Source organism: Hippopotamus amphibius, chromosome 7 (assembly GCF_030028045.1).
Source record: "Hippopotamus amphibius kiboko isolate mHipAmp2 chromosome 7, mHipAmp2.hap2, whole genome shotgun sequence".
Classification (NCBI taxonomy): domain Eukaryota; kingdom Metazoa; phylum Chordata; class Mammalia; order Artiodactyla; family Hippopotamidae; genus Hippopotamus; species Hippopotamus amphibius.
The window spans coordinates 47,190,462-47,215,180 of NC_080192.1; the positions used below are offsets into that span (position 1 = coordinate 47,190,462).

Sequence of the window (24,719 nt, forward strand, 5' to 3'; positions counted from 1 at the left end):
GAGAGAAAAGAAAAAAAAAGCCTCTTCCAAGCTGTAATCTGGGTGATTTGCGTGTGTCAGGCTGTCTGCCCCTCCTGAAATAGTGCTATGTGGCCTTTTCTGGGTTTTGTGTTGTTTTGTTTACTTTCAAAGATTTTTTTAAAAAAATCTATTTTATTTATTTACTTATTTCTTTATTTGGCTGCACTGGGTCTTCATTGCTGTGTGTGGGCTTTCTCTAGTTGCAGCAAGTGGGGGGCTACTCTTCGTTGCATTGCATGGGCTTTTCACTGCGGTGGCTTCTCTTGTTGCGGAGCACAGGCTCTAGGCACACGGGCTTCAGTAGTTGCAGCTTGTGGGCACAGTAGTTGTGGCTCACAGGCTCTAGATCACAGTCTCAGTAGTTGTGGAGCACGGACTTAGTTGCTCCACGTGAGATCTTCTTGAACCAGAGATGGAACCCGTGTCCCCTGCATTCGCAGGCAGACTCTGTGCCACCAGGGAAGTCCTTTGTGTCGTTTTTTTAAAATAGATTTTAATTTTTACTTTATTTATGGTCACCCTCATTCTCAGTTGATAGTTAGCAGATCCTAGAGCTATCACTTAATAAACATGTGTGTGCATTTTTTTTTTAAGTTTATTCTTTTGAATCCTGGGCTCTGTAACCAGATACCCAAGCCTATTAAGAACAGGTTCAAAATAAGGCCCTCTACTCAGAGACCACAGAATATTTTATGTTCAAGAACATGGTCTTACTTCATGAGATTCTTAACAGCAATTGTAAGCATTAGAAGCCTCCTCTGCTTACTTTCCAGTTCTTGCTCATGTTTAAGAAAGTAGAGGCTAAAAAGTGATCGTCCGGAATGGAGACTTCAATATCATCATTGTTATTACTTTTAATACCAATGAAGATACATACTGTTTTCATCAAAAGAGACACAATTGATTTTAAGACTGATATTTTATATCCCACCAAGAAACAGAAGTTGTTGACTGAACTATGACATGTCACTGATTGTAAGATACACCCAAATTTCAGTGAATAAAATTGGAAAATGTCCCTTGGAATCAATTAAATAAATATACAGTTAACAAAGACTATCAACTCATTACAAATAACACTAATGAAAGGATGTTTAAAATATCTTTTCTTTGCTCCTTTCTATTTACAAGAAGATAGTTACAATCAAGTAACAGGATTTGAGTGTCCAAGACCCAATATTCTTTTGAGCCATGATAAATTTTTGTCTAGAGAACAATTCTGTACTGCAGACTGCTGAGAACTATTTTTTCCATCATCAAATGGGGAAATGAAGGAAAAAAATTAATCAAGATTTTACTGGAAGCCAAATTTATAATTTTTAGTGTCCCTGTCTACCACTTTAACAAAGACAATATGCACCCTATCCCTAAAGTTTCTGTGGTTTGTTTTCCTTCAGATTTATTTTGATCTTAAACTCAAGATCTCAATCATCCATAGTAAACGAAATTCTGAAGAGCTATATTCAAAAGCACAGCTAAGGTCACTGGGGCTATTCCCTCTGAGCACAACTTATTATAAAATAGAATTTGAAAGCAACAGTGAGAATATCTCCTTTCTTTTTTTAAGACAAACGTGGAAAAAACAAATCTCTACAGAAAACAGACAGAATTTCTAAGATGTCCCACTTTCAAAATGTTTCTTCACCAGTACTGGCTGAAAGCCATCTACCTTTAATCCTCTTTGAAAAACAAACCAAACTCTCACCCCCCCCCCACCCCCCAAAAGAAACTGCACTATGAACTTAATTCAACAGTTAGCTACAAAGAATATCAGTCTCATAAAACATTCTTGTTAAAGCCTTAAAATTTTTAATTTTCCTCATGCAAATTCCAAATTTGAATTCTCTGAAACTATTAACCCTGCTAAATAGAAGGCAGAATATGACTAAGGCAAGATTTTAATCCTCATATAAACGATAAATGGCCTACAGCAGCTCTGCTCTCTAAACGCACTTTAAAATACCACATTAGCATCTAAAATAATGCTTCATTTTAAGCATTCCAAATTCCTCCAGTAGAAGGCAACATCAATCTGATAATGCCAGTAAGGTAGCATGACACAGTGAAAATATCATGAGCTTTAGAACTAGAGAGAACTGAGTTCTTACTTAACATCTCTGAATATATGTTTCCCCATAGGTAAGTTAAAAAACATCACCACCACTGCCTACCTCAGATGATTGTTACAGGCTTGGAGGCTGCTGCAGAAATCTGGAGTCTGAATTATAGCAGTGAACAATGAAGATGGAGAAAGGAGAATGGATTAGAGCAATACTCAGAAGTAAGCATCAATAACACCTGATAATTGATGAGCCTGGGAAGAAAAGCAGGAGTCAAGGAGCATGCCTACATTTTCCATTTAGGTAACAGCTCATTCATTGAGTTAGAATGATACAAGGTTTAGAGAAGCAGAAAAGCTCAGCTTCGAACATATTGTGATGCCTGTCAGATATCCAAGTGGACATGCTCAAAAGACAAACAGAAACACAAGTATGGAGGTGGAAGAAAGATCTGAATTGGAGATAAGGATGTAGGAGACATCAGCTTATGGATGCAAGGCACGGGAAAAGATAAAATCGCCCACTGAGAAGAAAAGTAAGACCTAGAGAAACTCAGAAACACCAACATTTAAGGAAACTGCAGAGGAAGAGAAGCCCACAAAGGAGACAGGACAGGCACTGTCCAAGAAGCAGGAAGAAAATCATTAAGAGTGTGGTATCATAGGAGCCTAGAGAAGACAATGATTCAAGGTGAGATGGTGTACAAAGAATAGTCTAATATCAGTAAGGTAAACTGCAGAAACCATGGTAAGTTAGCTTGGAGAAAATATTTAACAGTAAGGAAGAGGAAGTCAGCTGTCTTAAAATTTCTGTTTTATGGAATAATGGACTTCACTTGGACCAAACCATAGACACCTGTGAGAATAAAACAGATTTCCATCTATCTAACAAAGAATTGATTTCCCTTTAAACGTTGAATTCTCAATCACTACCAATATTCAGTAGATTTCACTACTGGTTAAGAAGTTGAATGAGATGACAGTTTCTTTCAACTGAAGTAAATTGCAAGAACTAAACTAAATCCGAAATACTTTGCATTAAAAAGAACAAAGGGAAAGGCATTAGAAAAAAGCTTTTAAATACTTAGAAATATAAAGTAATGGTTCTATAAAATTTTAAAGACCATATTCGATTAATTCTAAGCAAAACACATAGAAAAGATAAAAGGGAAGAAAATGAAACAGAGATAAACCCAAAGAATAAGCAAGATAGGAAACTCACTCATCATTTTTTACCCATTTCAAAGTTGTTTACAGTTTTTCCTGACAAAATCTTGTGTGGCTCCCCGTTTCCCTGAAAGTAAAACTTTTTAATGGCCTGGCCTACAATGGCCTAAATACTTTGCTATCGTTTTCTACCCTTCTGGCTCCAGTACTGATCACAGGTACTTTACAACTCTCCCCCCTCCACACTCTGCTCCAGCCATACTGGTCTCCAGGCTGTTTATTTTTCTTTTTTTCTTTTTTTTTTTTAGGAACTTTTATTGAGATACAGTTAACATGCAATAAACTGCATATACTTAGAGTGTACTATTTGGTATCCCAATCTCCCAGTTCATTCCCATCCAACCCTCGCTGCTTTCCCCACCTGGTGTCCATATGTTTGCTCTCTACTTCTGCGTCTCTATTTCTGCCTTGCAAACCGGTTGATCGGTACCATTTTTCTATAGTGCACATATATGTATTAATATACGATATTTTTCTCTTTCTGACTCACTTCACTCTGTATGACAGTCTCTAGGTCAATCCATGTCTCTACAAATGTCCCAGTTTCATTCCTTTTTACAGCTGAGTAATATTCCATTGTATATATGTACCACATCTTCTTCGTCCATTCATCTGTTGATGCACATTTAGGTTGCTTCCATGTCCTAGCTATTGTAAATAGTGCTGCAATGAACACTGGAGTGCATGTGTCTTTTTGAATTATGGTGTTCTCTGGGTATATGCCCAGCAGTGGAATTGCTGGGTCAAATGGTAACTCTATTTTTAGTTTTTCAAGGAACCTCCATACTGTTCTCCATAGTGGCTGTATCAATTTACATTCCCACCAGCAATGCAAGAGCATTCCCTTTTCTCCACACCCTTTCCAGCATTTACTGTTTGTAGATTTTCTGATGATGCCCATTCTAACTGACGTGAGATGATACCTCACTGTAGTTTTGATTTGCATTTCTCTAATAATTAGTGATGTTGAGCAGCTTTCCATGTGCCTCTTGGCCATCCGAATGTCTTTTTTGGAGAAATGCCTATTTAGGACTTCTGACCATTTTTTCATTGGGTTGTTTCTTTTTTTGACATTGAGCTGCATGAACTGTTTATCTATTTTGGAGATTAATCCCTTGCCTGTTGATTCATTTGCAAATATTTTCTCCCATTCTGAGGGCTGTCTTTTTGTCTTGCTTATAGTTTCCTTTGCAGTGCAGATGCTTTGAAGTTTCATTAGGTCCCATTTGTTTATTCTTGATTTTATTTCCATTACTCTAGGGGGTGGATCAAAAAAGATCTTGCTGTGATTTACGTCGAAGAGTGTTCTTCCTATGTTTTCCTCTAGGAGTTATATGGTGTCTGGCCTTACATTTGGGTCTTTAATCCATGTTAAGTTTATTTTTGTGTATGGATTAAGGAGCACTCTAATTTCATTCTTTTACATGTAGCTGTCCAGTTTTCCCAGCACCACTTCTTGAAGAGGCTGCCTTTTCTCCATTGTATATCCTTGCCTCCTTTGTCATAGATTAGTTGACCATAGTTTATCTCTGAGCTTTCTATCCTGTTCCACTGACCTATACTTCTGTTTTTGTGCCAGTACCATACTGTCTTGATCATTGTAACCTTGTAGCATAGCCTGAAGTCAGGAAGCCTGATTCCACCAACTCTGTCTTTCCTTCTCAAGATTGCTTTGGCTATTCGGGGTCTTTTGCATTTCCATACAAATCGTAACATTTCTTGTTCTAGTTCTATGAAAAATGCCATTGGTAATTTGATCGGGATTGCAATGAATCTGTAAGTTGCTTTGGGTAGTATAGTCATTTTCACAATATTGATTCTTCCAATCCAAGAACATGGTATGTCCCTCCATCTGTTTGTGTCATCTTTGATTTCTTTCATTAGTGTTTTATAGTTTTCTAAGTACAGGTCTTTTACCTCCTTGGTTAGGTTTATTCCCAGGTATTTTACTCTTTTTGTTGCAATGGTGAATGGGATTATTTCCTTAATTTCTCTTTCTGATCCTTCATTGTTAGTGTATAGAAATGCAAGAGATTTCTGTGTGTTAATTTTGTATCCTGCAACTTTACCTAATTCATTGATTAGCTCAAGTAGTTTTCTGGTGGCATCTTTAGTATTTTCTATGTATAGTATCATGTCATCTGTGAACAGTGACAGTTTTCCTTCTTCTTTTCCAATTTGGAATCCTTTTATTTCTTTTTCTTCTCTGATTGCTGTGGCAAAGAATTCCAAAACTATGTTGAATAGTAGTGGTGAGAGTGGACATCCTTGTCTTGTTCCTGATCTTAGAGGGAATGCTTCCAGTTTTTCACTATTGAGAATGATGTTTGCTGTAGGTTTGTCGTATATGGCCTTTATTAGGTTGAGGTAGGTTCCCTCTATGCCCACCTTCCAGAGAGTTTTTATCATAAATGGGTGTTGAATTTTGTCAAAAGCTTTTTCTGCATCTATTGAGATGATCATGTGGTTTTTATCCTTCAATTTGTTAATATGGTGTATCACATTGATTGGTTTGCGTATATTGAAGAATCCTTGCATTCCAGGGATAAACCCCACTTGATCATGGTGTTTATGAGCCTTTTAATGTGTTGTTGGATTCTGCTGGATAGTATTTTGTTGAGAATTTTTGCATCTAAATTCATCAGTGATAGTGATCTGTAATTTTCTTTTTTTGTAGTATCTTTATCTGGTTTTGGTATCACAGTGATGGTGGCCTCATACAATGAGTTTGGGAGTGTTCCTTCCTCTGCAATGTTTTGGAGGAGCTTGAGAAGCATGGGTGTTAGCTCTTCTCTAAATGTTTGATAAAATTCACCTGTGAATCCATCTGGTCCTGGACATTTGTTTGTTGGGAGATTTTTAATCACAGTTTCAATTTCATTACTTGTGATTGGTCTGTTCATATTTCCTATGTCTTCCTGATTCAGTCTTGGAAGGTTATAACTTTCTAAGAATCTGTCCATTTCATCCAGGTTGTCCACTTTATTGGCATAGACTTAGTTGCTTCTAGTAATCTCTTATGGTGCTTTTTATTTCCGCGGTGTCCATTGTAACTTCTCCTGTTTCAATTCTAATTTTATTGATTTGCGTCCTCTCCCTCTTTTTCTTGATGAGTCTTGCTAGAAGTTTATCGATTTTATCTATCTTCCCAAAGAACCAGCTTTTAGTTTTACTGACTTTTGCTATTGTTTTCTTTGTTTCTATTTCATTTATTTCTGCTCTGATCTTCATGATTTCTCTCCGTCTACTAACTTTGGGTTTTGTTTGCTCTTCTTTCTCTAGTTTCTTTAGGTGTAAGGTTAGACTGTTTATTTGGGATGTTTCTTGTTTCTTGAGGTAGCATTGTATTGCTATAAACTTCCCTCTTAGAACTGCCTTTGCTGCATCCCATAGGTTTTGGATCATTGTGTTTTCATTGTCATTTGTCTCTAGGTATTTTTGGATTTCCTCTGATTTCTTCAGTGATCTGTTGGTTATTTAGTAGCGTATTGTTTAGCCTCCATGTGTTTGTGTTTTTTACAGTTTTCTTCCTGTAATTGATTTCTAATCTCATAGCGTTGTAGTTGGAAAAGATGCTTGAAACTATTTCAATTTTCTTGAATTTACCAAGGCTTGATTTATGACCCAAAGTGTGATCCTGGAGAATGCTCCACGTGCACTTGAGAAGAACGTGTAATCTGCTGTTTTTGGATGTAAAGTCCTATAGATGTATATTATATCAAGCTGATTTATTGTGTCATTTAAAGCTTGTTTCCTTATTAATTTTCTGTGTGGATGATTTGTCCATTGGTGTAAGTGGGGTGTTAAAGTCCCCCACTATGATTGTGTTCCTGTCAATTTCCTCTTTCATAGTTGTTAGCATTTGCCTTATGTATTGAGGTGCTCCTATTTTGGGTGCATATATATTTATAATTATCTCTTCTTCTTGGATGGATCCCTTGATCTTTATGTAATGTCCTTTCTTGTCTCTTGCAACATTTTTTATTTTAAAGTCTATTTTATCTGATATGAGTATTGCTACCCCAGCTTTCTTTTGATTTTCATTTGCATGGAATATCTTTTTCCATCCCCTCACTTTCAGTCTGTATGTGTCCCTGGGTCTGAAGTGGGTCTCTTGTAGACAGCATATATATGGGTCTTGTTTTTGTATCCATTCAGCCAGTCTGTGTCTTCTGGTTGGGGCATTTAGTCCATTTACATTCAAGGTAATTGTCAATATGTATGTTCCTAGTACCATTTTCTTAATTGTTTTGTTGTTGTTTTTGTAGGTCCTTTTCTTCTCTTATGTTTCCTGCTTAGAGAAGTTCCTTTAGCATTTGTTGTGGGGCTGGTTTGGTGGTGCTGAATTCTCTTAGCTGTTGCTTGTCTGTAAAGCTTTTGATTTCTCCATCAAATCTGAATGAGATCCTTTCTGGGTAGAGTATTCTTGGTTGTAGGTTCTTCCCTTTCATCACTTGAAATATATCATGCCACTCCCTTCTGGCTTGCAGAGTTTCTGCTGAGAAATCAGCTGTTAACCTTATGGGAGTTCCCTTGTATGTTATTTGTCATTTTTCCCTTGTTGCTTTTAATAACTTTTCTCTGTCTTTAATTTTTGTCAGTTTGACTACTATATGTCTTGGCATGCTTCTCCTTGGGTTTATCCTGCCTGGGACTCTCTGCACTTCCTGGACTTGGGTAGCTATTTCCTTTCCCATGTTAGGGAAGTTTTCAACTATAATCTCTTCCAATATTTTCTCGGGTCTTTCTCTCTCCCTTCTCCTTCTGGGACCCCTATAATGCGAATGTTGGTGCGTTTAACATTGTCCCAGGGGTCTCTTAGGCTGTCTTCAGTTCTTTCCATTCTTTTTCCTTTATTCTTTTCCACATCAGTGATTATTGCCATTGTCTTCCAGCTCACTTATTAGCCCTTCTGCCTCAGTTAATCTGCTATTGGTTCCTTCTAGTGTATTTTTCATGTCAGTTATTGTGTTACACATCTCTGTTTGTTTGTTCTTTAATTCTTCTACGTCCGTGGTAAACTTTTCTTACAACTTTTCGATCTTTGCCTCCAGTCTTTTTTCAAAGTCCTGGATCATCTTCACCATTATTATTCTGAATTCTTTTTCTGGAAGGGTGCCTTCATTTAGTTGTTTTTCTGGCATTTTATCTTGTCCCTTCATCTGGTACAAAGTCTTGCCTTTTCGTTTTCTCTTTCTGTGGCTGTGGTTTTTAGTTCCACAAGATGAAATACTGCTGATATGGCTTGATTCTGCTGTCTGCCCTCTTGTGGAGGAAGCTATCTAGGAGTCTTGTGGGTGCTTCCTGATGGGAGGGACTGCTGGTGGGTTGGGCTGGGTGGGCGGAGCTCAGTCAGACTTTAATCTGCTTGTCTGCCAATGGGTGGGGCTGTGTTTCCACCCTGTTGGTCGTTTGGCCTGAGGCTACCTAGCATTGGAGCTTACAGGCTCTTTGGTGGGGCTAATGGAGGACTCTGGGAGGGCTCACGCCAATAAGCACTTCCCAGAACCCCTGCCGCCAGTGCCCCTGTCCCCTTGGTGAGCCACAGCTGCCCCCCACCTCTGCAGGCAACCCCCCAACACCAGCAGGTAAGTCTGGTTCAGTTTCCTATGGGGTCACTGCTCCTTCCCCCTGGGTCCTGGTGAGCACACTTTTTTGTGTGCCCTCCAAGAGTGGAGTCTCCGTTTCCCCCAGTGCTGTGGAGGTCATGCAATCAAATCCCACTGGCTTTCAAAGTCTGATTCTCTGGGGATTCCTCTTCCCGTTGCTGGACCCCCACATTAGGAAGCCTGACGTGGGGCTCAGAACCCTCACTTTAGTGGGTAGACTTCTGCAGTATAACTGTTCTCCAGTTTGTGAGTCACCCACCCAGAATTTATGGGATTTCATTTTAACACGATTGTGCCCCTCCTACCGTCTCATTGCGGCTTCTCCTTTGTCTCTGGATGTGCAGTGTTTTTTTGGTTAAGTTCCTCCTGTCTGTTTCTGAATACACTAAGTATGCTCCTACCTCAAGGTCTTTGTAATCGTTGTTCTATCTGGACACTCTTCTGCTAAATACCCACATAGCTTGCTCCCACACTTGTTTCAGGTCTTTGCTCACAAATCAGTTTTTCGGACTTCCCTGAGAACTCTACAGAAGACACATAATCTTTTACCCCACAATGGTAACCCCTTTTCCTCTACAGTGCCTAGTTACTCTATAAATGAGTTATTACCAGCTGGCATGCTATATATTAATTTATTCTTTGATTCCCTGTCTCTACACTGAAGCCAAAACAAACTGTAAATTCCATCAGGACAAAGAATTTGTTTTCTTCACAGCTGTATCCCCAGTGCCTAGAGAGAGCCATACATATGTTAAAGGCTCAAATAATTTTAGTTGAATGAATAAATACCCAATTACTAGATAATCTTTCAAATTAGCAACATACATACTGATAAATTTTGCCCCTGGATTTCTCTAATGTTAAGACATATCAATAAAACTACAATCTCATATTTATACCAGTTAATATATTACTTAATAGTTTTTATGTTTTTTTCCCACCATTTTATTGAGATATAATTGACATACAGCATGTATAAGTTTAAGATGTACGGCATAATGATTTGACTTCTATCATTAAATGATTACCACAATAAATGTAGTGAACATCCACCTTCTCACATAGAAACAATAAAAGGAAAAACATTTTTTTTCCTTGTGATGAGAACTCTTAGGATTTACTCTCTTAACTTTCATGTATTACATTCAGCAGTGTTAATTACATTTATCACATTATACATTACATCCCTAGTACTTATTTATCTTATAACTGGAAGTCTGTACATTTTGGCTACCTCCATTCTTTAAAATAGAGCTTTAAATTACCACTTAGATTTGTGTAAACACTGACAGCTATTTCAGGAAAAATGATTTGAATTTTAGCATATAATCCCACAAAATTTCTCTTAGAAGCAATGCTATCATGTGGTTGTCATAGTGGGCAAGTATACTCACAAGATGTATGTGGCATCAGATGTCCTCCTTTTCATACTGCATAGATTCAAAGACTGCCATCTGGATTGTAGTTATTACAGATGTGATACCTAAAGAGTCTACCCGGGCAAGTCAATTGCCTAAAAGTCATTATCCAAGCTGTATCAATTCCTCCAAGCTAGGTCACTCCCTAAAGTTCCTGCAGTCTTGGGATGGGCCTACTTGAAGGAGAACACTCAAAGACTGAGACTATCATTTATATTGGGTTTCTGACCTTAAATTCCTTCCTAAGCTATTAACTTTTAAGCTTAAAAGGTGCCTAATGTTAACTAGTATTGTCTTTGAATATCACTTGAACTACCTGCCACGTGCAATTCCAAAACCAACATCTTTGGTCTAATTTTTTGGCATTTCTATGATTTGGTTACTTAGGAGTTATTTCAGCTGAAAGAGAAATGCAGTTACATAAGTGGAAAGCACAAGTTTAGAAAATCACAGACTACTGAAATAATGGTCCAGCTATTAAGAATACATTAGGTTCTTCAAATATTTTCTTTCTTTACACTAATTCATCTAAAAATGTGTCTAAAAATTCAAAGAATAAAGAGCTAACCTTTTTCCCCCCTTCGTCTACAAATAAGCCAAAAGTAAAGCTAAAAGAGCAAACCTTTAAATTCCTATTGATAAGGCTGAAATTGCTTAGCATTGGGTTTGCTACCATGCACATTTTTCACTTTGTTACAAAATATGTTTATTTGTCAAAACTAAGTATAACTGTTAGTAAGGGAAAATATTCAGAACATATTATCCCTCCCCTTTGCCAGCCAAGAAAATATCTGGATTGGAGGCAATAAATCCTGTTTTCCTAGTACATGGCCCCAATGACACTTGCTTTAGTAATAAAAAAGATAACCAAATAATCACTTGAGTGTCCAAGGCAAAACTGTTCTGAAAATAGAAAAATAAGTTACAACAACTCTATTTAAATTATGAAAAATGTGTTAAGATTATATTAAAGAGTTAAAAAAGAACTTTTAGGTAACAAATTACTCATTTAAAGGTGCAGTCAACATTTTTACAAGAATTTTGGTTGACTTCAAGGTTAATAATTTTTATGATAGTAAAGGACTTACATTATAATAAACATAACTTTCTAACGTTTGTGGGTAGGCTTTCAAGCTGGCAGCAAATGCAGCATAATAAATGTTGGGCCTGTTTGCAAGAACCAGTTATGTGATATAGTCAAGCCAATTATTCTTTTACTAGATTTTTTAAAACTTGTGTTGCTCCAGGAGTAATATGTATTTAAGAGTGGAATATGAGCAAAAATCTGGTAAAAGTTGTGAAACACATGCTTTCTGGGTTTAAAAAAAATACTTGAGGGACTATTTTTTTTACACTAAAGTTTATTTTTTAGAACAATTTCAGAGAAAAAATAAGAAGACAGTACAGAGTTCCCATATGCTCCACACCCAATGTTACCTATTAACATTTTATATTAGAATGGTACCTCTGTTACAGGTAACAAACGAATATAAACATAATATTAACTAAAGTCCATACTTTACTCAAACTTCCTTTTTGTTTTTACATAACGTCTTTTTGTTTCAGGATCCTATCCAGGATACCACATTACATTTAATCATCATATCTTTCGTAGACTCCTCTTGGCTATAGAGTTTCTCAGATTTTCCTTGATTTTGATGACCCCAACAGCCTTGGGGAATACTGGGTCAAGTATTTTGTTGAATGTCCCTCGAATAGGATTTGTCTAATGTTTTTCCTTTTCAAAAATTCAATTTATTTAAACTACAAAAACCAACAAAAAAAACCCTAGTCCATCCATTTCTCCCACCCTCCACCCCCTGCCTCTGGCCACTACTATTCTGTTCCATTGCGGCGGGTGGGGGGCCAGCAGGGTGTGGATGATTGGTTTGTTTTGCTTTCAGATTCCGCATACAAGAAAGATCTTATACGGATGTGTCTTTTACTGACTTGTTTTACTTAGCATAATGCCCTCAGGTCAATCTATGTTACAAATGTCAAGATCTCCTTCTCTGTTACAGGTAAATAATATTCCATCATATAAAAAATACCACTTCTTTATCCATTCATCCATCAAAGGACATTTACATTGTTTCCATATCTTGGCTTACTACAAATAATGCTGCAATGAAGACTCGCAGGGCGGAGGGGGGGGACGACGTATATCTTTTTGAGCTAGTGTTTTTATTTTCTTCTGATAAATTTCTCAGAGTGAAACTGCTGGATCATATAGTTGTTCTAGTTTCAATTTGAGGAACCTCCATACTGTTTTCCATAGTGGCTGCAACAATTTACATTCCTATCAACACTGCACAAGGCTTCCCTTTCCTCCACATCCTCACCAACACTTATTATTTCTAGTCTTATTCATAAGTCATTCTAATAAGTGTGAGATGATATCTCACTGTGGTTTTAATTTGCATTTCCCTGATGACTGATATTGTAGAGCATCTTTTCATGTACCTGTTGGCCATCTGTCTGTCTTTCTTGGAACAATGTCTGTTCAGATTTTCTGCCCATTTTTTTTCTTTACTTTGGTTGTGCCAGGTCTTAGTTGTGGTAGGCAGGCTCCTTAGTTGTGGCATGTGAACTCTTAGTTGCAGCATGCATGTGGGATCTAGTTCCCTGACTGGGGATCAAACCCGGGCCCCCTGCATTGGGAGCTCCAAGTCTTAACCACTGTGCCACCAGCAATGTCCCACTGCCCATTTTTTAACCTTTTTTTTTTTTTTGCTACAGAATTATAAGAGTTCATCATATATTTTGGATATTAACCCCTTAACAGATATATGGTTTGCAAATATTTTTTACCACTCAGTTGCCTTTTCTTTGTGTTGGTGGTTTCCTTTGCTGTGCAAATGTTTTTAGTTTGATGTAATCCCACTTATTTATTTTTGCTTTTGTTGCTTTTCTTTCAGTGTCAGATTCAAAAAAATCATCACCAAGACCTATGTCAAGGAGATTCCTATCTATGTTTTCTTCTAGGAGTTTTAATGATTTCAGGTCTTATGTTCAAGTCTATAATTCACTTTGAGTTACTTTTCAAGTATGGCATAAGACAGTGATCTAGTTTCCTTCTTTTTCACGTAGTCATCCAATTTTCCCAGCGCCACTTATTGAAGAGACTGTCCTCTCCTCACTGTATATTCTTGGCTCCTTTGCTGTAAAATAATTGACCATATACGTGTGGGTTTATTTCTCAACTCTCTATTCCATTCCATTGATATATGTGTCTCTTTTTATGCCAATATCATACTGTCTTAATTACTATAGCTTTGTAATGTAGTTTTTGACAAGGGCACATGATGCCTCCAGTTTTGTTCTTTCTCAAGATTGCTTTGGCTATTCAAGATTTTTTATGGTTCCATACAAATCTTAGAATTGTTTGTTCTATTACTGTGAAAAATGCCATTGGAATTTTGATAGGGATTGCACTGAATATGTATACTGACTTGGATAGTATGAACATTTTAACAATATTCTTCCAATCAATGAGCACTCAATATCTTCCCATTTACTTATGTCATCTTCAGTTTCTTTCATTAATCTCTTGTAATTTTCAATATAAAGATCTTTCATATCCATAGTTAAATTTTTTCCTAGATATTTTTATTTTTTTACACAACTCTAAATAGGATTGTTTTATCTCTTTTTGATAATTCATTACTAGTGTACAGAAACACAATGATCTTTGTGTATTGATTCTGTATCTACTTTACTGAATTATATTTTTTTGTTTTACTAACAGTCTGATGGAGTCTTATGGGTTTTCTATATAGAGTATCATGTCATCTGCAAATAGTGACAGTTTTACTTCTTCCCTTCCAATTAAGATGCCCTTTATTTCTTTTTCTTGCCTAACTGCTCTGGTAAGAACTTCTAACACTATATTGAATAAAAGTGGTCTAATACTATGTTGAATAAAAGTGGTGAGAATGGACATCCTTATCTTATTCCTGATCTCAGAGGACAAGTTTTCAATTTTCCAGTTGAGTACGACGTTAGCTGTGGGCTTGTCATTTATGGCCTTTATTGTGTTGAGGTATGTTCCCATTACCCCTGCTTTGAGAGTTTTTATCATAAATTCATGTTAAATACGGTCAAATGCTTTTCCTGCATCTACTGAGATGATCATATGATTTTTACCCTTCGTTTTGTTTAATGCAGTGTATCACACTGACTGATTTGTGGATGTTGAGCCATCCATGAAATAAATCTCAGTTGATCATGGTCTGTATATTTTGTTGAATTGGTTTGCTAATATTTTGTTGAGGATTTTTGTATGTGTTTTCATCAGGAATACTAGCCTGTAATTTTCTGTGGAATCCTTGTCTGGTTTTGGTATCAGCCTAATATTAGCCTCATAAAATGAGTATGGAAGAATTTGAGAGGGATTAGTATTAATTCTTCTTTGAATGTTTGGTAAAATTCACTAGTGAAGCTGTCTGGTTCTAGAGTTTTGTTTGGTGGGAATTTTTTGATTACTGATTTAATCTCCTTAATCGTAATCAGTCTGTTCAGATTTTCTGCCATCATGATTCAGTCTTGGCAAACTACATTTCTAGGGATTTATCCATTTCCTCTAAGTTGCCCAATTTATTAGTGATATTTATTCAAAGCAGTCTCTTATATGAGTGTTGTTGTGGTATCAGTTGCAACATCTCCTCTTTCATTTCTGATTTTATTTTTTAGAATCCTTTCTTTTTTCATGGTGAGTCTAACTATAGGTTTGTGAATTTTGTCTTTTCAAAGAACCAGCTCTTGGTTTCACTGATCTTTTCTATTATCTTTTTAGTCTCTCATTTATCTCTGCTCTAACCTTTGTTATTTCCTCCCTTTTAACTTTAGATTTCACTTGTTCTTGTTTTCCTAGTTCCTTGAGGTGTGAAGTTAGGTTGAGACTTTTCTCGTTTCATGAAGTAGGCATTTATCACTATAAACTTCCCTCTTAGAATTGCTTTTACTACATCCCAGAAATGTTGGTATGTTACATTTCCATTTTTATTTGTCTCAAGGTATTTTTGACTTTTGATTTCTTCTTTCACCCACTGGTTGTTCAACAGCATGCTGTTTAAGCCCTACATATTTGTGATTTTTCCAGTTTTCTTTGTGTAATTAATTTCCAGTTTCATACCACTGTGGTCAGAAGAGATGCTTAATATTTCAATCCTCTTAAATTTATTAAGACTTGTTTTGTTACCTAACATATGATCTTGAAAAATATTCCATATGCTTCTGAGAAGAATGTTTACTTTGTAGCTTCTGGATAGTGTTCTACACTTACTATTTAAGTCCATCTAGTCTAACGTGTATTTTAAGGCTGATGTTTCCTTATAGATTTTTTAAATTTTTATTTATTTATTTGGTTACGCCTGGTCTTAGTTGTGGCAGGCGGGCTCCTTAGTTGCAGCTCGCCAGATCCTTAGTTGTGGCATGCAAACTTTTAGTTGTGGCATGCATGTGGGATCTAGTTCCCTTAGCAGGGATCAAATCCAGCCCCTTGCATTGGGAGGGCAGAGTCTTATCCACTGCGCCACCAGGTAAGTCCCTCCTTATTTTCTGTTTGGATGATCTGTCCATTGATTTCAATGGGATATTAAAATTTCCAACTATTATTGTATTTCTGTCCATTTCTCCCTTTAGATCCGTTAATATCTGCTTTATATATTTAGGTGCTCCTATGTTGGGTGCACAAATATTTACAAATGTTATTCTTCCTGTTGGATTGACCCCTTTCTCATTATGTAACATCCTTTTTCCCTTTTCTTTTGTCTCTTATTAGAGTCTTTTGTCTGATATATGTAGAGCTACTCCAGCTTTCTTTTGGTTTCCATATGCATGGAATATCTTTTTCCATCCTTCCACTTTTAGCCTGTGTATGTCCTTACATCTAAAGTGAATCTCTTGTAGGCAGCATATACAGTGGTCTTGTTCCAGACACTCAGTGTCTTTTGACTGGAGAATTTAGTCCATTTACACTTAAAGTAATTACTGATAGATGTGTGTGCTTTAATGTCATTTTGTTAAGTTGTTTTCCAGCTGTTTTTTGTAGTTCCTCTCTATTCCTTTCTTCTATTGCTCTGTTCCTTTGTGGCTGGATAACTTTCTTTATTGGTATACTTACATCTCTTTCTCTTGTTCTTGAGTATTTACCATAGATTTTATTTTTGCTTTGTGGTTAACATGAGGCTTACATATAACAACTTATATCTATAACAATCAGTTTCAAGAAGGTTAAGTGTGATCCCATCATAAAGCTCAACATTATTATCCCCACCCCGTTTTATGCTTTTGATGTCACATTTAACATCTTTTTATCTTATGTATCCCTTAGTTATTATAATCATAGTTATTTTTCCTACTACTTTTGCCTTTTAACCTTTACACTACATTCGTAAATGATTAATCTACTAACCTCTACTATATGTTTACCTTTACAGTGAGATTCTTTCACATGCTTTTGCTACTAATTGGTGCCCCTTCTCTTCAGCTTAAAGAAGTCCTTTAACATTTCTTGTAAAGCTGGTTTAATGGCAATGCACTCCTTTAGCTTTTGCTTATCTGGAAAACTCTGTATCTCTCCATTACTTCTGAATGATAACTTTGTTGGGTAGAGTATTCTTGGTTGGGAGATTTTTTTTTCTTTCAGCATTTTGAATACATCATGCCACTCCCTTGCAAAGTTTATCCTGAAAAATCTGCTGATGGGATTCCCCTGCACTCAAGTTGTTTTTCTCCTCCTGTTTTTAAGAGTCTCTCTTTAACTTCTTTTTTTTTTTTTTGGCCATGCTGTGTAGCATGGAGGATCTTAATTCCCCAACCAGGGATTGAGCCCCATGACCCTGCAGTGGAAGCACAGAGTCCTAACTACTGGACTGCCAAAGAATTTCCTCTCTTTAACTTTTTGACATTTTAATTATAATGTTTTGGGACCTGTCTCCTTTGGCTCCTCTTTTTTTAAATAATTCTTTGAGCTTCCTAGATCTGGATGTCTGTTTTCCTCTCCAAGTTAGGGAAGTTTGCACCCATTGTTTCTTCAAATAAGACTTCTGCCTGTTTCTCTCTCTTCTTCTGTGAGCCCTATGATGTGAATGTTAGTTCATTTGATGTTGTCTCATAAATCCCTTATGTTATCTTCACTTTTTTTCATTCTTTTTTCTTTTTGCTGCTCTGACTGGGTGAGTTCTATTGCCTTCTCTTTAACTGATCCTTTCTTCTACTTCATCTACTCTGCTGTTGAATCCCTCTAGTGTATTTTTCAGTTCGATTATTGTATTCTTCAGCTTTGTGACTTCTTTGGTACTTTCTTATATTTTCCACCTCTTTAAAGTTCTCACTGTGTTCATCTATTATCCCCAGTTCACTGAGCATCTTTATAATCATTACTTTGAATAATTTATCAGGTAAATTACTTATCTTCATTTCATTAAGGTTTTTCCCTGAGGTTTTATCTTATTCTCTCATTTAGAACATATTCCTCTGTTTCTTCATTTTGTTTGACCCTCTGTGTTGGTTACTATATAGGAGACAAAATAACCACTTCTCCCAGTCTTGAAGGAATGGTCCTGTGTAGGAGATGAAACTGCTTGTTCAACTGTGTCTCAGCTCTTGGTTGTCCCTCAATCCTTTGTGCTTCTCCAAGCAGCCTATCATATTTTTAATAGCTCCCAGAACAACTTCCCTGGTGGTGCAGGGCCTAAGAATCCACCTGTCAGTGCAGGGGACACTGGTTCGATCCCTGGTCCAGGGAGATCCCACATGCCATGGAGCAACTAAACCTGTGCACCACAACTACTGAGCCTACACTCTAGAGCCCACGAGCCAAAACTACTGAAGCCCATACACCGCAACAAAGAGTAGCTGCTTGCCACAACTAGAGAAAGCCCATGCATAGCAACGAAGACCCAATGCAGCCAATAAATAAATAAATAAATTTATTTAAAAAAAAAAAAAAAAAGCTCCCAGTAGTTGAAGATATACCAAGACCTGTCAGCATCCCAAAGGGGAGGATCTCAGCACCTAGATTCAGGCTGACTTGAAGTCAGAAACTTGGGCATCAGCTTTTAAAACTATGAGTACATATGCAACCCTGTGAGACTATAAGCATAAGACCTGTTGGCCACCAGAGCCAGGCGATCTGGAGGTATCTGCTGGACTACAGTTGCAGAAATCTAGTCTCCAGGGGAGGGTATATGCTCTTTTGTCAGTGATACCAGTGAGCTGGAGCAAGGCAGAGGAAGAGTACAAAGATGGCAACTACATCACACATTTCTTGAGAGTACAGGCCACAGGCCACTCCACAGGCCACTAAATGTGTGCCAAGTCTGAAACCTGCTCCTCAGGCCAAAGCTCCGGGACAAGAGGCTTCCTTCACAGAAAGCCAGGGTCAGGGAGAGGGGGTGTGTGCGCGCCTCAATCCACTGTTTATGCAATGGTCTGAGCGGCAGCCTGACAAAAAACATCCCCCAGCTACCAGAGCCAGGTGATCAAAAGGTGTCCACTGCACATCAGCTGCAGAAACCAGGGCACCAGACATGTGTAAAGCTCCCCTCCAAGAGACACTGGTGCTCTGGAGTATGACAGAGGATGAGCTCAGATGTAGTATCCACCCTCTCAGGTGTCTGAAAAGGATTACAGCCAGTCCCAAAATGTGTGTTTAGTTAGAAATCCACCCTGCAGGCCATAGTCATGATGATTAACTAATAAACCTCCTTCACAGCAAGAATGAGCTCCTGGGTCTGTTGCCTCTTGCTATGCTCTGAATTCTCGCTGTGCTCTGGAACTGTTTAAGAACTCCTTTGGTTACAGTCCCGTGAGACTCACGAACGTAGGCCCCACTGGCTACCAGAGCCACACAATGTAGAAGTGTCCCCTGGCAGCAGCCACAAAAGTTTGAGTAACAGACAGGGGCTTCTGGGAGACACTGATTATTACAGTCTCATGGGACCAGGAACACAAGCTCCTCTGGTCTCTAGAGCCAGGCAATCAAGAGGAATCCCCTAGGCAGTGGCCACATGCACCAGCATGTGAAAGCTACCTTCTGGGAAATACTGGTGCTCTAGAGTACAACAAAGGGAGAGCATGAAGATGGCACCCGCCAGTCTCTGTCCCCAGAGAATGTCCCAGCAGGCTCCTAGATGTGTTTATTAAATTAGATGCCTGCCTCTCAAGCCAATGCTTTAATATTAGCAAGTCTGGGGACAAGTCAGCTGCCTCTGAGCTGGGTCCTGAGGTGTACGAGTCCGAGCACACAAGCTCTTTAACAGAGGCTTCTCAGGCTGCTACAGTTTTGTGGATCTCGGGATCCAAGCCCTGTTGGTTTTCAAAGTTAGATGTTTTGGGGGCTCATCTCTCAAGTGTATCTCTTAAAAGCTGGGATGCCTGATATGGGGTTTGAAACCACTCCTCAGGGCAAGGCTCTGGGTTTTGAGTTCCCTCCCAGTTGTAGAACGTCACATTGAGGGTGGGGTTTATGGCAAAACCTTGACAGTTTTGGTGAATTCTGGTCAAGTATTTTGTAGAACAGCTCTCTGTTGAGATCTGTCTAATGTTTTTCTCATGATTAGACAAGGGTTACGAGGTTTAGGGGAGGAAGACCATGGAAATAAAGTACCATTTTCAATACATCATATTCCTTGAAATGTACTATCACTATGACTTATCATTGCTGATGTTTACCCTGATCATCTGGCTGAGGTAGCGTTGTCAGGTTTCTCCTCTGTAAAGTTACTTCTCCCAAGATCCTTTCATTAGTATACTCCTTGAAAACCATTAGCCCACACTTAAGGAGTAGGAGTTATGTTCCACCCTACTGAAGATGAACTATCAACCTAAATTATGTAGAGGTCTTCTGCACAGATTTTCTCTTCTCCATTTCTTTATTTATTCAATCATTTATTTATATTAGTATGGAACCAAGGGTATTTACTTTATACTTTGGGTTATAATCCAATACTACTTTATTTTCTTGCTCAAATTATTCCAATTTTGGTCACTGAGAGCTCTTTCAGTTGGCTCCTATGTCCCTTTGTCATAGTCCCATCATTATGCATTTGTTTAAGTACCTTCTTACTTTTCGGCACTACAGGGTGCTCCAGGCTGCAAATATTTTTAATGTCTGGCTTTATGGAAGACAGGTGGATTCTTACGACTGATTCTGTGATATGTTGTTTTGGTTAAGGTATATAAGCATATAAAGAAAATCTAGCCTCATAAAGATACACAGAAAACAGAATATTTTAATAACTGTTTTAAAAATCATGTAACTGTTGATATTTCTGATACCTAAACTAAGTAAATAGTAGTTTCTTAAAGATTAATTACAATGTGGCTGCTAAAACCATATCAATGAACTTTTCACACTCTATTACATTAAAATTCACTGGTTTATCTTGCACTTTTAATGGATCCTTTACCCATATGTGATTTTGTATCATTATACATTGGTCATCTGGAAAATAACTGCTTCACAGATTTCTGACACAAGTCAGAATACAACATCAAGGAGGGAAAAAAAATCACATTCTTTAATATCATTACCCATATCACCAGAAAGTCTTTAAGTATCTGGGAAGCTGTCAAGCTCATGGTGTTAGATACAAATTTTACATACTTGCAAATTTCATTTGAAAGCTTGATTTTTTTTTTAAACCATTGGCTACAAATACAGCTATTTTTCTTGAAGTATTAGGCTCACTTAAGTTCATTTTTGAGAAAAACGAATGTCAAATACATAAGTTTGAATAACCAAAGTTTTCCTATTCTGTTCTTTCAAGAACAAAAAGGTTGTTACAGAAAAAAGCAGGCAGTTCAGTTCAAAACTGAATCGAGTAGGTACTTCTTCTGAAGATGAGAATCTTGGCTTCTGTGTGAAGCAGAAGTGCTTTATGAATCCTTCCCCTTTCATCACATAAAATATTAAAAAGATGTGTACTCAAAGGCAAAATTTAAAGAAATTAATATTTTTACTGCTTCATCAAAGACATTCTTAAATGAAACTGGATTAAAAAAAACTACGAACGCATGACAATGAAGAATATAACTGTTCACTTTGGTACCTTTGGTACCTAAGGCATCACTGCCTTAATGTGTGCTAAGGTGTTAGCAGTTTTATCCACCACTGCTTTTGCAGCATCACTGCAAATATTGACACAGTGAAAAAATACAAAAAAATCTGTATTATGAAAATAGTTTCTTTTTTAAAGAAATAAAGTAAATTTTATTTAGTACCTACTAAGTGCCAGACAATACTGTTGTCATAAAATTATAGATTGGAAATGATTCAGAATTTTAAAATGCTCCTATCATTTGTTGTTTTCCTCTGTATTTCTTAAATAATTAATCCCGTCTCCTTATCACCGTGCCAAATGGATAAGACCTCAAAAAAGGTCTTAAAAAAGAATAGATGATTTAAAGAGACTATGAAGTCTTTTTTCTTGGAATGTGCATCTCCCTTTAACGTAGGATTTCTTACACCTTCTAGCACTGCTATTATTTTCACATTTGAGAATTCCCCAAGGTCATAGTACTTTAACTGCTTTATTATTTTTTTCTATCTTCTATTATCTATGTGTGAATATCCAATGTGAATTTCTTCACCACATATTACTGACTTTTTTTAGAAATATTACCATTTGATATCAAGCTCAGCACTTCTACTGACTGGCTTTTTTTCCCCCCATTGGTTTGATTCTTATTTTACTGAAAATACTTCTGACCTCACAGACAGCCTGGTCGCAGGTACCCACACAGGTCCACAGAATATACTTTGAAAACTGCTCAAAATTAGATTCCAAAGACAAGAAAATATTACAAACAAAATCATAACAAAAGATGTTAAATTACTAGAAAAAAATAACTTACCAAATATGATTCAAGAAAAAATAAAAATATGAAGAGTCTTTAAAAAAAATCAATCAGGAATTTAAAAAAATCCTACCATAAAGACATTCTAGGCCTGGGTGGCTTTAATAGATGAATTCTGTCAAGTGTGCAAGCCAAATAATTTTACACGATGTATTCCAAAGAACAGTTAAAGAAGATACCCTCTCTGACTCATTTTGAGACTACCATAACCTTGACACTAAAATCCAAAAAGGATAGTACAGCCTATAAAAAAAAAATATTACAGGCTGACATGACATCCTTCATAAATATTGGTGCGAAATTCTTAAAATATCAGCAAACTGAGTCCAATAACATATAAGGTATCAAAGGTTTGTCTAATGTTAGAAAAACCTAAGTAATTCTCCATATTAATAAACAAAAGAAGAAAACTATCATATCATTGTTAACAGATTCAGAGAAGAGGAATCTTTTCAGAGGTTTTTCTTCAACAGAAAATGAAAGCTATAAGGCTGTTTTGGGAGACTCAGTTCTGTGGATTCCAGGAAAAAGCAAGCTGCAATACTCAAGGAGTGTACAGATTAACCAGTTTGCAAGGCAGAATTAGACACATATGTAGAGAACAAACATATGGACACCAAGTGGGGAAAGCCTGGGGCGGCAGGGTTGGGGTAGGATGAACTGGGAGATTGGGATCGTCATATATACATTTTTTTTTTTTTTCACTCAATTTTATTTTATTTTATTTTTTATTTTTTATTATTTTATTTTATTTTTTTGGGGGTACACCAGGTTCAATCAACTGTTTTTATACACATATCCCCATATATACATTATTAATAAGAAAAAAAAATCAAACTGTACACTTTAAATATATGCAGTTTATTGTATGTCAATTATATCTCAATAAAAGTTCTTAAAAAAAAAAAAGTACTCAAGGAAAGCAGAAGCCTCTGTAAGACAAAGGTGCTACCAGTATTACTTTTTCCAAAAGAAACAAGTTAAGGTTAATTCTAATCAGGGTATATTGGGATATATGTATACAAATAGCTGATTCACTTTGTTGTACAGCAGAAACTAACACAACATTGTAAAGTAATTATACTCCAATAAAGATCTGAAAAAAATTAAATTAAATTAAATTATATAAAAAAAAAATCCTAACCAAGTTTTTATGTTTCATATCAAATACAGTCATGGTTGGTGTGCCCTCACACCGCTGTTCTCAGTTTGTAACAAACTGATTGTTACAAACTTTTTGTAACAATCAATTCAATCAATTTGTAAGACAAAAGTGGCCTATAATGTTGCCCTGGCCACCACCCCAATTAATCATTTGTATTAAAAAGGAGATGAATGGAAAAACTGTTCTTTTATCATTATTCAGAATACCTGGGTATAATTACCTTTTCCCCTACCTCCCTGCTACCCATGAAGGGCTCCCAATCTAAAAGAAGCACTACTGTTTTCACTGGCACAGTTATTAAGCAAGTCTAGTAGAAAACATTTTATCTAAATCAAAACACAATCTAAATGTCCATCGACAGACGAATGGATAAAGAAGATGTTGTGTATATATACAATGGACTATTACTCAGCCATAAAAAGGAATGAAATTAGATCATTTGCAGAGACATGGATGGACACAGAGATTGTCATACAGAGTGAAATTAGAAAGAGGAAAACAAATATCGTATATTAACACATATATGGGGAATCTAGAAAAATGGAACAGATCAACCAGTTTGCAAAGCAGAAACAGAGACACAGATGTAGAAAACAAACATATGGACACTGTGGGGGGAAAGTTGAGGGGGGAGGGACTGGGATGAATTGGGAGACTGGGATTGCCATCTATACATTAATATGTATAAAACATGATAATAAGAAAAAAAATCAAATTGTACACTTTAAATATATGCAGTTTATTGTATATCAATTATATCTCAATAAAACTCTTAAATAAAAAAATAAATCAAAACAGTCCTGAGATTAGCTATAGTTGGTTAAATTAGGAAATCAAATATACCAATTATTTTATATGTTATATTATATAATACAAATATATTATATATTAAAACATCATATGTAATATGTGACTATGACACACACACATCCCCCCCTTAAACATTTTATTTTGGCTTGAACAAGTAAAAGGGGATGAATTATCCAAACTCAGAGCCAAGGATTTTGTTTTTAACTGGGGCCTGCTGATTGGAACTCTTTGCCATATTTCTTACATAAACCTTATTGAAAATGTGTATTTATTTGAAATGGATCAAGGATTTCCATTTCTGGCAACATGTAGATTAGACGCCCAAACTGGCTTTACTGCCTAACTCTAAAATGCTGTATAAATTTGTAAAAACTACTTTTAAACTTCTTAATTTGCCACAAACATACAGATGCTATGGAAGGTGGCTCTTGACTTTAATGTTACCTCACAACACTGCTTTGAAAACTACAGAATGCTGGAGACGGGCTACTTATCCTGAAACTCCCAATATGGAGATGTAATCAAAGAACCTTGCATATAGCTGA

The 24,719-nt window shown here is 36.7% G+C and overlaps 1 protein-coding gene across 8 annotated transcripts in view; it reads right to left on the reverse strand.

Moving 5' to 3' along the window:
* Positions 1 to 24,719, reverse strand: part of FRS2 (fibroblast growth factor receptor substrate 2) — a 116,823-nt gene that overhangs the window by 26,010 nt on the left and 66,094 nt on the right. Inside the window, exon 1 of one of the 8 annotated variants that reach the window (XM_057740514.1) lies at positions 10,311 to 13,869. The exons of the other annotated variants lie outside the window; for them this stretch is intronic. The gene's annotated coding sequence lies outside the window, so the exon portion shown is untranslated. Of the gene's footprint in view, positions 1 to 10,310; positions 13,870 to 24,719 lie in introns of those variants that run through there. 8 annotated transcript variants of the gene reach the window in all.